The sequence below is a fragment of the Pongo pygmaeus genome, chromosome 5 (genome assembly GCF_028885625.2).
Source record: "Pongo pygmaeus isolate AG05252 chromosome 5, NHGRI_mPonPyg2-v2.0_pri, whole genome shotgun sequence".
Classification (NCBI taxonomy): domain Eukaryota; kingdom Metazoa; phylum Chordata; class Mammalia; order Primates; family Hominidae; genus Pongo; species Pongo pygmaeus.
Genome location: NC_072378.2, coordinates 114,428,534 through 114,438,957, shown reverse-complemented (window position 1 = coordinate 114,438,957; position 10,424 = coordinate 114,428,534).

Sequence of the window (10,424 nt, the reverse complement as noted above, 5' to 3'; positions counted from 1 at the left end):
TTGGATGCCTATCAGGCGGGCTTAAATTTCCCCATGTCCAAAATGAAATTTATCACCATCCTCCACATTGCTAGCTCCTATATGTTCTTTAAGTCAGGGCTACTGAAAGTGTGAGCAATGGACAAGTGATGGTCAGGGATTATATGAACTAGTCCATGGTTAAATAAGTACAGGAACTAAGAGAAAGCATTTAGAAACCTTCATAGCACTTTAGCAATGCTGCAACATCTTCCTGCACTAACATGCTTCTAGTAATTTATTTTTACTGCATTTTACAAAGTATGCAATGAAAAAGAAATTTAAAAAATAAAAACAGAAAGCTTATCCTTCACCACAGACACTCTGAGAAACAGTTACCACTGCAATTCAGTGAAGGGCCCTGCTCTCCAACCAGTCTAAGCCAGAAATGTGAGACTTACTCTTCCTATCTCTCTGACCAAGAATATACATGGGTAGAGAAGCTAGAGAAAAACCATGACAATGTTTTTAGAGCAAAGGAATTGCTTTCAAACTATTGTCTTTACTGGGGCCTTTTCCATTAGGATGAAAACATGCTGATTTTCTCTGATCTTTTGAATACCCTCCACCACTAGTGGAATTGAAGTGGCCCTCCAACTATTACCTCAGCTCTTTCCTTCTTTCTGTAATAAGATTTTTGTTAAATATTTTTAGGAATGCAAAGATCCCTTTCATATTCCCCATTAGTTTTGTTAAACCACTGCAGTGTGATTTTCCACAACTCCTCTGTTGAAAAATTTTAAAGTAACCAATCATAGCCTTATTTCTATGAGGTTGGTGGAAAAAGTAATTGAGGTTTTTGCTATTTCTTTTAATTGCAAAAACTAGAATTAGTTTTGCACCAAGCTAATAAATCCCCTGTTCTTTTTTTCCTTGACTTCTGTGCAACATGTAATACCACTGACCATTCACCTCTTCTTGATAATCTGTCTAATAGTTTCTATTTCAAATCATTCAAGTAAAATGTGAAGTTATCTGTCAATAGGTGTAGGAGAAGATGTAAAATTGCACCTGTAGAGATTAAGAGAGGGCTATGTCTGTAGAAAATATAAAGATGGACAGGCAGTGTTGAGGGCCTAGGTCAGCCTGGAGACCATCAATGTGGAGTAGCACCAGCTGCTTCTTTCTCTTATTTTCTTCAGTGAATGTAGCCCTGGTGTAGATACAGAGAAAGTGGGTGGTTGGATTGACCCAGAGTTTGTCATTTTAAAGAGTCTGGGTGGTAGCTGAATGTTACTAGAATAGATAAGATTACCTAAGGAAAACATGTCGAAGGAGAAGAAAGCAAGACCAAGGATAAAGTTTCAGACAATGTTAGTATTTAAAGAGTTGGCAGAAAAGGTGTTTACTGATGACGTTAAGGAAATATAGTAGCCAGATGAAGGGACAAACACGAAAAGGTAGGGGCTAAAAATTAGAGGAGAGAGTTTTAAAAGGCAGGTGTGGTCAATAGTAGCCACTGTAAGCAAATTATGCTGTATGGGGCAGGGAAATACATAATTGGTTATAAAAATTAAGAAGCCCTGAGTGATTTTAACAAGGGTAGTTTCAGAAACACCCTGAGAAGTCCAGGCAGCTACAGCTTTTGCTGAACCAGACTTGAACACTGCTTCTGCTGCTCTGGGACTTACACTAGTGGCCTTGGTATTCCCAAGGCCATAAAATACATGACCACAATTAGCAGGCAGAAGCAAATCTCCCTGGAAAAACCTTTGTACGCACAGTGCCTTCCCAAAGGCTTTGACCAGAGTGTGTTATCTGTCATCATCTACTCTATTGCATAAACCACCCAGGCCCCTCTGTGGAAGCCATTCAATCAAGATAAAGTCCCTTTACTTTGGTAAAGAGAAATAGCAAACTACAAAGCTGATATTTCCTACCTAATGCCACTTCCAAGCCCTGTCTTAATTGACTTCTAAGCTCTCATGTCTGACTTTTTATGGTGATTTTCTTCTGTCTCTCTCTTCTTCAAGACTTCTTTCTGCCAAAAAAAAAAAAATTACATAGCACATGAAAACCTTCTAAATCAACAACAACAAAAAAGACTAATCTTTTTTTGTTCTTCTCATTTTCCATTTATATTTTTCATTCCAAAAGATATCCCAAGAACCCTCTTTGTTTTGGCACACGTGTCATGAAAAGCCCAGTCACTTCCTCCCACTCCCAAAGTGCCTGATGAAGGGAACACAAATTTCTCACCATCCAACTTGAGGGAAAGGAGTTTGCAAATATGAGATTTCCTAATGTGTCAAAAGTGCAAGAGAAGTCTCAGGACCTCCCTGCAACTTGAAGTGTCCATCCATAAAGAGGAAAATTCTCCTGCTTTTTCAGAAAGCACTGGACAACAAACATGTTCTAAATGCCATGATGTTAAACATGGGACAGGAGAAACTATTTCATTGGATGCATTCCCCGCTGTAATTTAGCACTATGGCAGAATCAATGCTATGTGGCCACCCAATTTCATTTTATAGTTGTGATGGTTAGTATTGAGTGTCAACTCGATTGGATTGAAGGATGCAGAGTATTGTTCCTGGGTGTAAAGGAGATTAACATTTGAGTCAGTGGACTGAGAGAAACAGATCCATCCTCAATCTGGGTGGGCACCATCTAATCAGCTGTCAGCATGCCTAGGATAAAGCAGGCAGAAGAAAGCAGAATAAGCAGATTTGCCTCCATCTTTCTCCGGTGATGGATGCTTCCTGCCCTCAAATATCAGACTCCAAGTTCTTCAGCTTGTGGACTCTTGGACTTATACCAGTGATTTGTCAGGAACTCTTGGGTCTTCAGCCACAAACTGAAAGCTGCACTGTCTTCTTTCCTACTTTTGAGGTTTAGGGACTCGGACTGGCTTCCTGGCTACTTAGCTTGCAGACGGCCTATTGTGGGATTTCACCTTGTGATCATGTGAGTCAATTCTCCTAATAAACTCCCCTTCATATATACATCTATCCTATTAGTTCTGTCCCTTTAGAGAATCCTAACTAATACAATAGTTGTTTTCCAAGTATATATCAAGCTAGCTACCATGCAGCTAGGGAGGGCTATGATTCTGTTCCAGCCAATGAAATGTGAGAAGAGCCAATGTGGCTTGAGGTGGACTCCCTGTAATGGTGAAGGTGGAGTTTGTGTACACAGTGGTAGATACACAATATTCAAGCAGACTGGTTTGCATCAGCTGAGATATCACATGGAGAACAGTCATTATCAAGTATCTCTCTACTTGTAATCAGGCTTTTCATGAGTGACAAACTTTTGTTGTTTTAAGCCACAAGATTTGAAGTTTAATTTGTTACTACACAGTGTACATAGTCTTTCCTATCTCAATTAATAGAAGCTTCACATAATTGTAGATCTAAAAGAGATTATTTTCTCCAATTTCTTCCGAGGCCCAGTGGGTATGTGTGACATGTCCAGCCACAAAATTACTGAGTGGCGCAGAGGAGCCTAGAATGCCTAGAATGCCAGTCTTCTAACATTTGCTTCACTGTTCTCTCTTTTTTAACAAAGATTACAATCTACGATATTGGAACAATAGTGTCAAATATTTTCATAGCATGCATTTATCAACATTTTAGAAAAATAGGCACATTTATATACATACATGTAATAAATAAATATTATTTTAAATGTATGTGTATAAATGCAGAAATATATATCTTCAATGTCTTTTACATAACTTGTTGGAACTTAGTGCCACCCATCTTGATAAAGATTTATAGACTCATATTGTTGTTTTAACTAGAAACTGCCTTAAATATTATATATTGTTTAGTTTTTCCTTTGTTGTTGGTAAATGAGGAAAAAGATGCCCAGAAAGTAAAACCATATTTCATGAGTTCATACAATCTATAGGAGTGTAACATTTGAGAGGTAATACATTGATAGTCTTTAGGAATTATTTATTGTTATTATCTGCTAGGGACTAGGAACAAAGAAAAATAGTGTGATGAAAATTGCTGTGCGTTACATAAGACTGTGGTAGTCTCTTGGATTCCTCAGGGGAAGGAGGTGATGAAAACAATGTCACTCCAACTTCTGTTTTCCCCTGTGGTTGAATAAGCCATTATGATAAATTATCTCCCATCTTGTGTGCCTATGTGATGTCTCTGCACAAGCTTTCATTTCTGTGGTGTTTTAATATCCTTTCTTGGTAAAGTACTCATGCCCTAGATTCAAATGATCCTCTGTTAGACTCTAGTCTATGTGAGGCCCTGAGATCCTGAGGTCCAACAGGTCTCTACTAGTGATCTATTTAATTGTCAAAGAGCAATGCATTCCTTCAGAAAGCTCTGCTGGAAAGATAATATTTCAAATCCCCTCCAGTTTATGAAGTATTTTCTCCATTAGAATTGTGAATATTATATGAACACATCATATACATAAGCTCAACAGCCATCTTCCATGATACAAGCTGAACATAATAAAAAATCTATGATCCTGCTCTCAGTAACCCAACAACAGAGCTCATAATTCCTCTCTGTTGGTTAACTTTTACCTTGCCTTCACTGGTCAACAAGTAGAAGCTTTTCTTTCTTCTTTTTTTTTTCGGAAAAAAAGGTATTTGACACATAGTAACTGTACACATTTATGGGGTACATAACGATGTTTTGATACATATATAGTGATAAGATCAGACAATTAGCATATCTATCAACTCAAACACTTATCCTTTCTTTGTATTGGGAACTTTTAAAAAACTGTTACACCTCAGCATTAAAGGGTCCCAAGCAGGTTGAAAAAGTAAGAAACGCTGGTTATTCCTCAATTGGCAAAATTATGCATATAGCATTGCCTCTTACCAATTAGCAATAAACATATCTACCCTATGCCTTCATAGTACTTCGGACATATGTTCATTACAGATTATTTCATTGTGACTTAGTATGATTCATTTGTATAAGTCCCTCCTATTAAACTATAAGTGATTTAAGGTAGGGGATTGCTTCGTATATGCCTACATCCCCGGCACCAATACTAAAAGTTAAATTTGTTTGTTTCAATAAGTAAAAGGATAAATTGCTATGGAAGTAATGATTTGAAAGTGATGGAAAGGATCCCACAAATATAAATAAATTACATGTACAGAAGGTAAGAAAGAGAGATTCAAAGTTGATTCTCACTTCACTGCTTATGAATTTTACATCCATGTATCTTTCAAGAGGGTCAGGCTCACAAGCCGGCCTTCCTCTTTCTAGGAGAGATGCTTACACATGCACAGAAATACCCATTCTTGGCTTAAGAAATAAAAAGGAAAAACCAGACTCTATGTAGAAATTAGAAAGTAGGGCAGGGCCCAGAAACATGGTATCTGATAAACTCTGTTCTCTGAGAAGGAAGAAGAAAATGCCTTCTCCGACTAACCCAGCCGGCTTCAGCTTCAGCTCACTACATTTTTCAATAGGTGGAAGTATATCAAGCACAGAGTAAGAAGAGGGTCTTTCTGGAGTACAGGATTTGTCTAAATCCTGCACAGAGAGCAAATATAAAGGCACAGGAAATGAAAATTATGGTGCTGGAAGCACCCAGACAGCATCTGATGGGACTCTCTCTCCCTCGAATGCCAGTTAAGTGTTAATGAGAAGCCTGGGAGTACCCCCAAGATACCATGGCCAAGACTTCTATTCTCCCCATTTTTTTAATCCTCAAGCTGAATATCAGCATAACAGGCACTTATTCACAAGGACAGTTAAAAGGATATTTGTAATATGGCTTGAAACCCCTCAGGTGAAATTGGCTTTCTGAAGACAAAGCTGTGGTGATGGATCTAACTTCCTCACACTTCCTGTAACTTGCTCTGCTTCCTAAAGCTCTATTCTCTGAGTTGACCTTGCTTAGCTGGTATTATATTTTAGATAAACCTATCTATTAATAATTTACTCATTTCTCATTTACATTATGTTATGTTTGTTTTTTAAGGAAGTAAGAGTATTGATTTTAATTCCTACATCATGAAGCAAATTATTTCTGACCTCTGTATGTACAGAAGATATGCACTTAAGCTACAGTTCTTACTAGCCATAAAATATCTTGCTGAATCATGAATATTAAAGCAAATAATTTTCCATCTTGAGGCCAAGGGTGCATACTTCCATGGGAAAACAAAATAAGGTGATTTAATTTTAAGAAAAAAAATCATGTAGCAGTTGGGGAAAATTTAAGGAGGACTATAAGAGTTTAATATAAGAAAATCTAAATATTATTGCCATAATTCTAATGCTACAGGGGAAAATATATTCGGAATTGTATCATCCCTTTATAATTGAAAGACAACTATATTTTCCTCAGGAAGTTCTTACTTTAGTGATCACCAATCCTTACCTTAACTTCCCAGGATATAATTTTTTCTTATTTGTCTAGCCACTCTATTGAGGCATATAAGGTCATGGCCTTGGAAATGCTCTATACACACACACACACACACACACACATACACACATCTATGACATCATCAAAATTTTTTAAGGCTAATTTATAATTATCCTTTAAGATTTCTTATATGTACATGGTATTACTACTCTTGCCTTCCAAAATCATGAGTGTTCTGAATTTTGTGAAATTGATCCTTCTAAAATGTTTAAGCTAGAAGGGAAAGAAATATGGATGCACCACTGGAAAAAGAGAAGGAAAGGTGATGTAGTAGGGGGTGGCTTCTCTCTGCTAGGACCTCTGCAAAAGCAAAAGTTAAAATGGGATTAATAACAGGGTTGATTTGCAATAGAGTCCAAACTCACATTGCTTTGACTCTTTGTTCTTATTCTGATAACACAAACCAAAACATATTCAAAATTGTAGCATACAAACATATATTGATTTTAGGCTGATGAAACTCTTCTCTTTGGGACCATTATCATCCTTACCCTCATCAGTGCTTCCCTAAATGTTTCAGTACACACTGGCTTCTCCCTTTCTGCCTTCTGTGTTCTGCCTTCTTTGTTAACTATCCTTATACTCAAACCCAAACAATTTACCAGGTTGCTTGTATATGATCATCTTTTCTAACATTTTCTTATCGTCCCAACAATACTGTGAACTCCATGAAGACACGGTTTGTTTTCTCATGCACCAAAAAAAAAAAAAAGAAAAAATCCAGCATATGTATGACTCTTTATATTTCCAGCTTCTACACAGTGCCTGGCCCATAGCAAATGTTAATTATGTGTTTAATTAGTTAATTCCAATCGCTGAAGAATGATTTATATTATTTATCTAGAAGCTAACACTGGTATTTCCATTTTAATAAACAGATAGTAAGAATATAACTTTGCTTTTAATCTTCTTTAAAGTTGTCACAATAGAACTCTGGAAGGGAAATGTATCTATCCCATGCCATTTTACATTTAAAAACCCACAAAAAGCCATCTAAACCTCTAGGACAAGTGTAGGTTTAAGTGGCTTCCCTCCTGCTCCAATTAAAAAAAAACACTACTAAGCACTGTAAAGTATAAAAGAACATTAAAATATCATGATTTGTGATTTTGTGACACAATTCTCTAATGTGCAGTTTTACACATTCATCCAGTTGGTCATTAAGGCAATTTTTGTGATAGTTAATTGTTTTTATCTTTATTTAGATCTGAGTAATAGTTATGCCAGATAGTTTTCAAATTTGTGTATTCTTAAAGAAAATTGAGATAAAGCACTCATGAACATAGTTTTACATATTATTATAGTTATTCTTTTTTTTAAAAAAAAAAAACTTCATTTCCATTGGGCACCATGGCTCATACCTGTAATCCCAGCACTTTGGGAGGCTGAGGTGGGTGGATAGCTTGAGCTCAGGAGTTCAAAACTAGCCTGTGAAACATGGCAAAACCCCATCTCTACAAAAAAATATACAGAAATTAGATGTGTGTGGTGGTGGACACCTGTAGTCCCAGCTACTGGGGAAGCTGAGGTGAGAAGATCACTTGAGCTTGAGAGGTCGAGGCTACAGTGAGCTGTGTTTATGCCACTGCATTCTAGCCTATTCAGCAGAGGTAGACTCCATTTCAAAAATAATAAAATAAACTTCATTTCACAAGTATGTAAGTAAAAATCAATATGTACTTAAAATAAGTCATGCCATTAATATTTAGATGCAACAAATTGCATTTTCTCAATGTCAAAGTGCTTGGCAAGATAGCTCATTTTGTATTATCAATTTTTTTTTTATTTTCCAGAGGTGAAAATTTACAGAGAATTATGTCATAATCAATCACAATAAGGAAAATACATTAACTGTGGGCTATTAAAGAAAATCTTTTATGTGCTTGTGATCCACCTCCAGGTAGATTTATTGACATATAATAGATGTCAAATAACTCTAAATGGTTGTCTGTGGTAATAATTACATTTTGGGACCACACTTTATCAAGCTGATTTTATATATAAGAATTTTACTACCCAACTGACAATGCTATGATGGGCTCTTCTCTCCTAACTGATGACATTTTGTTAAATACCATGATCAAACCTTCAGCACTTCTTGAAATTAGGTTGAAGACATCTTGCAAAATTAACATTCCACATACAGTTTGAATTCAGAGGTGTGTTTCACTCTTGAGACAGAAGGAAATCAAGGAATCATATTTAGCAGTTGTTTTTCCTCTCAATCTGTCATGTTTTCTAGATAAATATAACACTGATGTGAAGAAGTAAATTTTCATATGGCTTCTGTAATCTCTAACAGCTCATTCCATGTGTATATTTATATAGATTTTATCTCCCTACGCAGGATCAAAGTTGATGTCCAGCAGCCTCTCTGTGGTTCCTCCCATTAAATTCACACCACATGCCTCCACCGCTTTTGTGTAATTAAACTTGCTATTTTTAACACACAAGCAGAAACCATTGAAAGGTAATGGTAACTGTTGTGTAGATGAAAAAGGCCTATTTGTCACCATTCATTATAGCAATTCAGCCATGATAAATGAACAGAAATGGAGTATTCTCCTTATTTCTAGTGCAGCTCCCCTAAGCTCATAGTCTGAATGGTGAGAGAGGGTGCTCTGTAGGGAGATGGCATGCATAATGTGGAAATACTTAACAGCAGTTTGCAGTCTGGAGCCAGAATGGCCCAGATCTGACTCATCTCCATGTCAAGCTTGTTTGGCATTTAGCTAATGTGTAATTTTATTTTGACATGAATCATTGAAACTTAAACATGTTAAACTAAATATTTGAACTCTACATGAAACTCTTTTAAAAAAAAACTAAAGTATATATTTAAAGCCTTTTAAAAAGTGCCTTAGCTAAACATAAAATAATTATACATAATAGTCTCAAAGATTCCTGCTTTTCTCTTTTGAAGGAGTAGACTATTCTGGGCATATTGATATTTTGCTTTGAATAAAAGGAAAATTATTTCAGTATGAACTTGGCTCTTCAGAATGAGGTGATGTGAAAGCTCAGCATTTATCAGATAAGCTAGAAATTCAGGTCATCAGTGACTGAGGACTTGGGGTCCATAAACACCAGAGGGCAAATCTTTGTATTATCTGGGTAAGTACTGCCTTTTCTTTTTAGGCCATTTAAACTTGAATGGAGAAATAGAAAAGTTAAAAGATAGAGTAGGAAATTTAGAAAAAGTCACTTTTAAAATAACTAAACATGGTCTTTCCGATGTTGTTAACATCTTAAACTGATGATCTGAAGAGAAGAGTTGTGATACTAAACCTTAGATTTAGCATATAGGCATCCACTGGAAAATAGAGGATAGAAACCAACTCTGACTGGAGACATTCTGGATCTAGTTAAGGGACAGTCTTCCAATCTAATCCAACAAGTACTTCACCCAGAATTCAGGCATCTCAAAACTTACAAACTTTATAAAAGGCCCAACCTTACTTCCTATGTTTTAGAAAAGCATATTGTGAGTACTAGTGGAGTATCACAGTACTGAGATCAAAAATGGTATTCTTTATAACCTGACTCCAACTTGCCTCTCAGCCAAATGGTTTTCCTAGAATCTAGAACTTTTCTAGGAAAAGTTTCAAATTTGAAAACAGCAAAAAAAAAAAAAATTTCATGACAACCAGTTGTTGAAGAAAGCTCAATTTATCAAGTAAAATGAATATGAAATACAAAACACAATATTAGAATATTTGTAAAGACAATGGAACCCAGTCCTAAGATAAGTTGTAATAAAATAAAGTGATTGAGTTTTTATTTGGATCATGAATCAATTCAGAAAATATAGAAATAATTGAATTTCCAATTTTGCCCTAGTGACAAAAAGGCTAAGGGTAGCTTGCTATAGTGGTATCAAATGCAGAGTCATGGCCCTCCCAGCCATAGTTGAAGGAACCAGCACAGTGAGTGGAATGGTGCGAAAGGATGAAAACCTCCCCTGACTGCTGCTCAGTTCCCTCCAGCAGAGCTGGAAGGAAAAAAAAAATGCCCTTTTGCACTAGATTGGCCTTTTC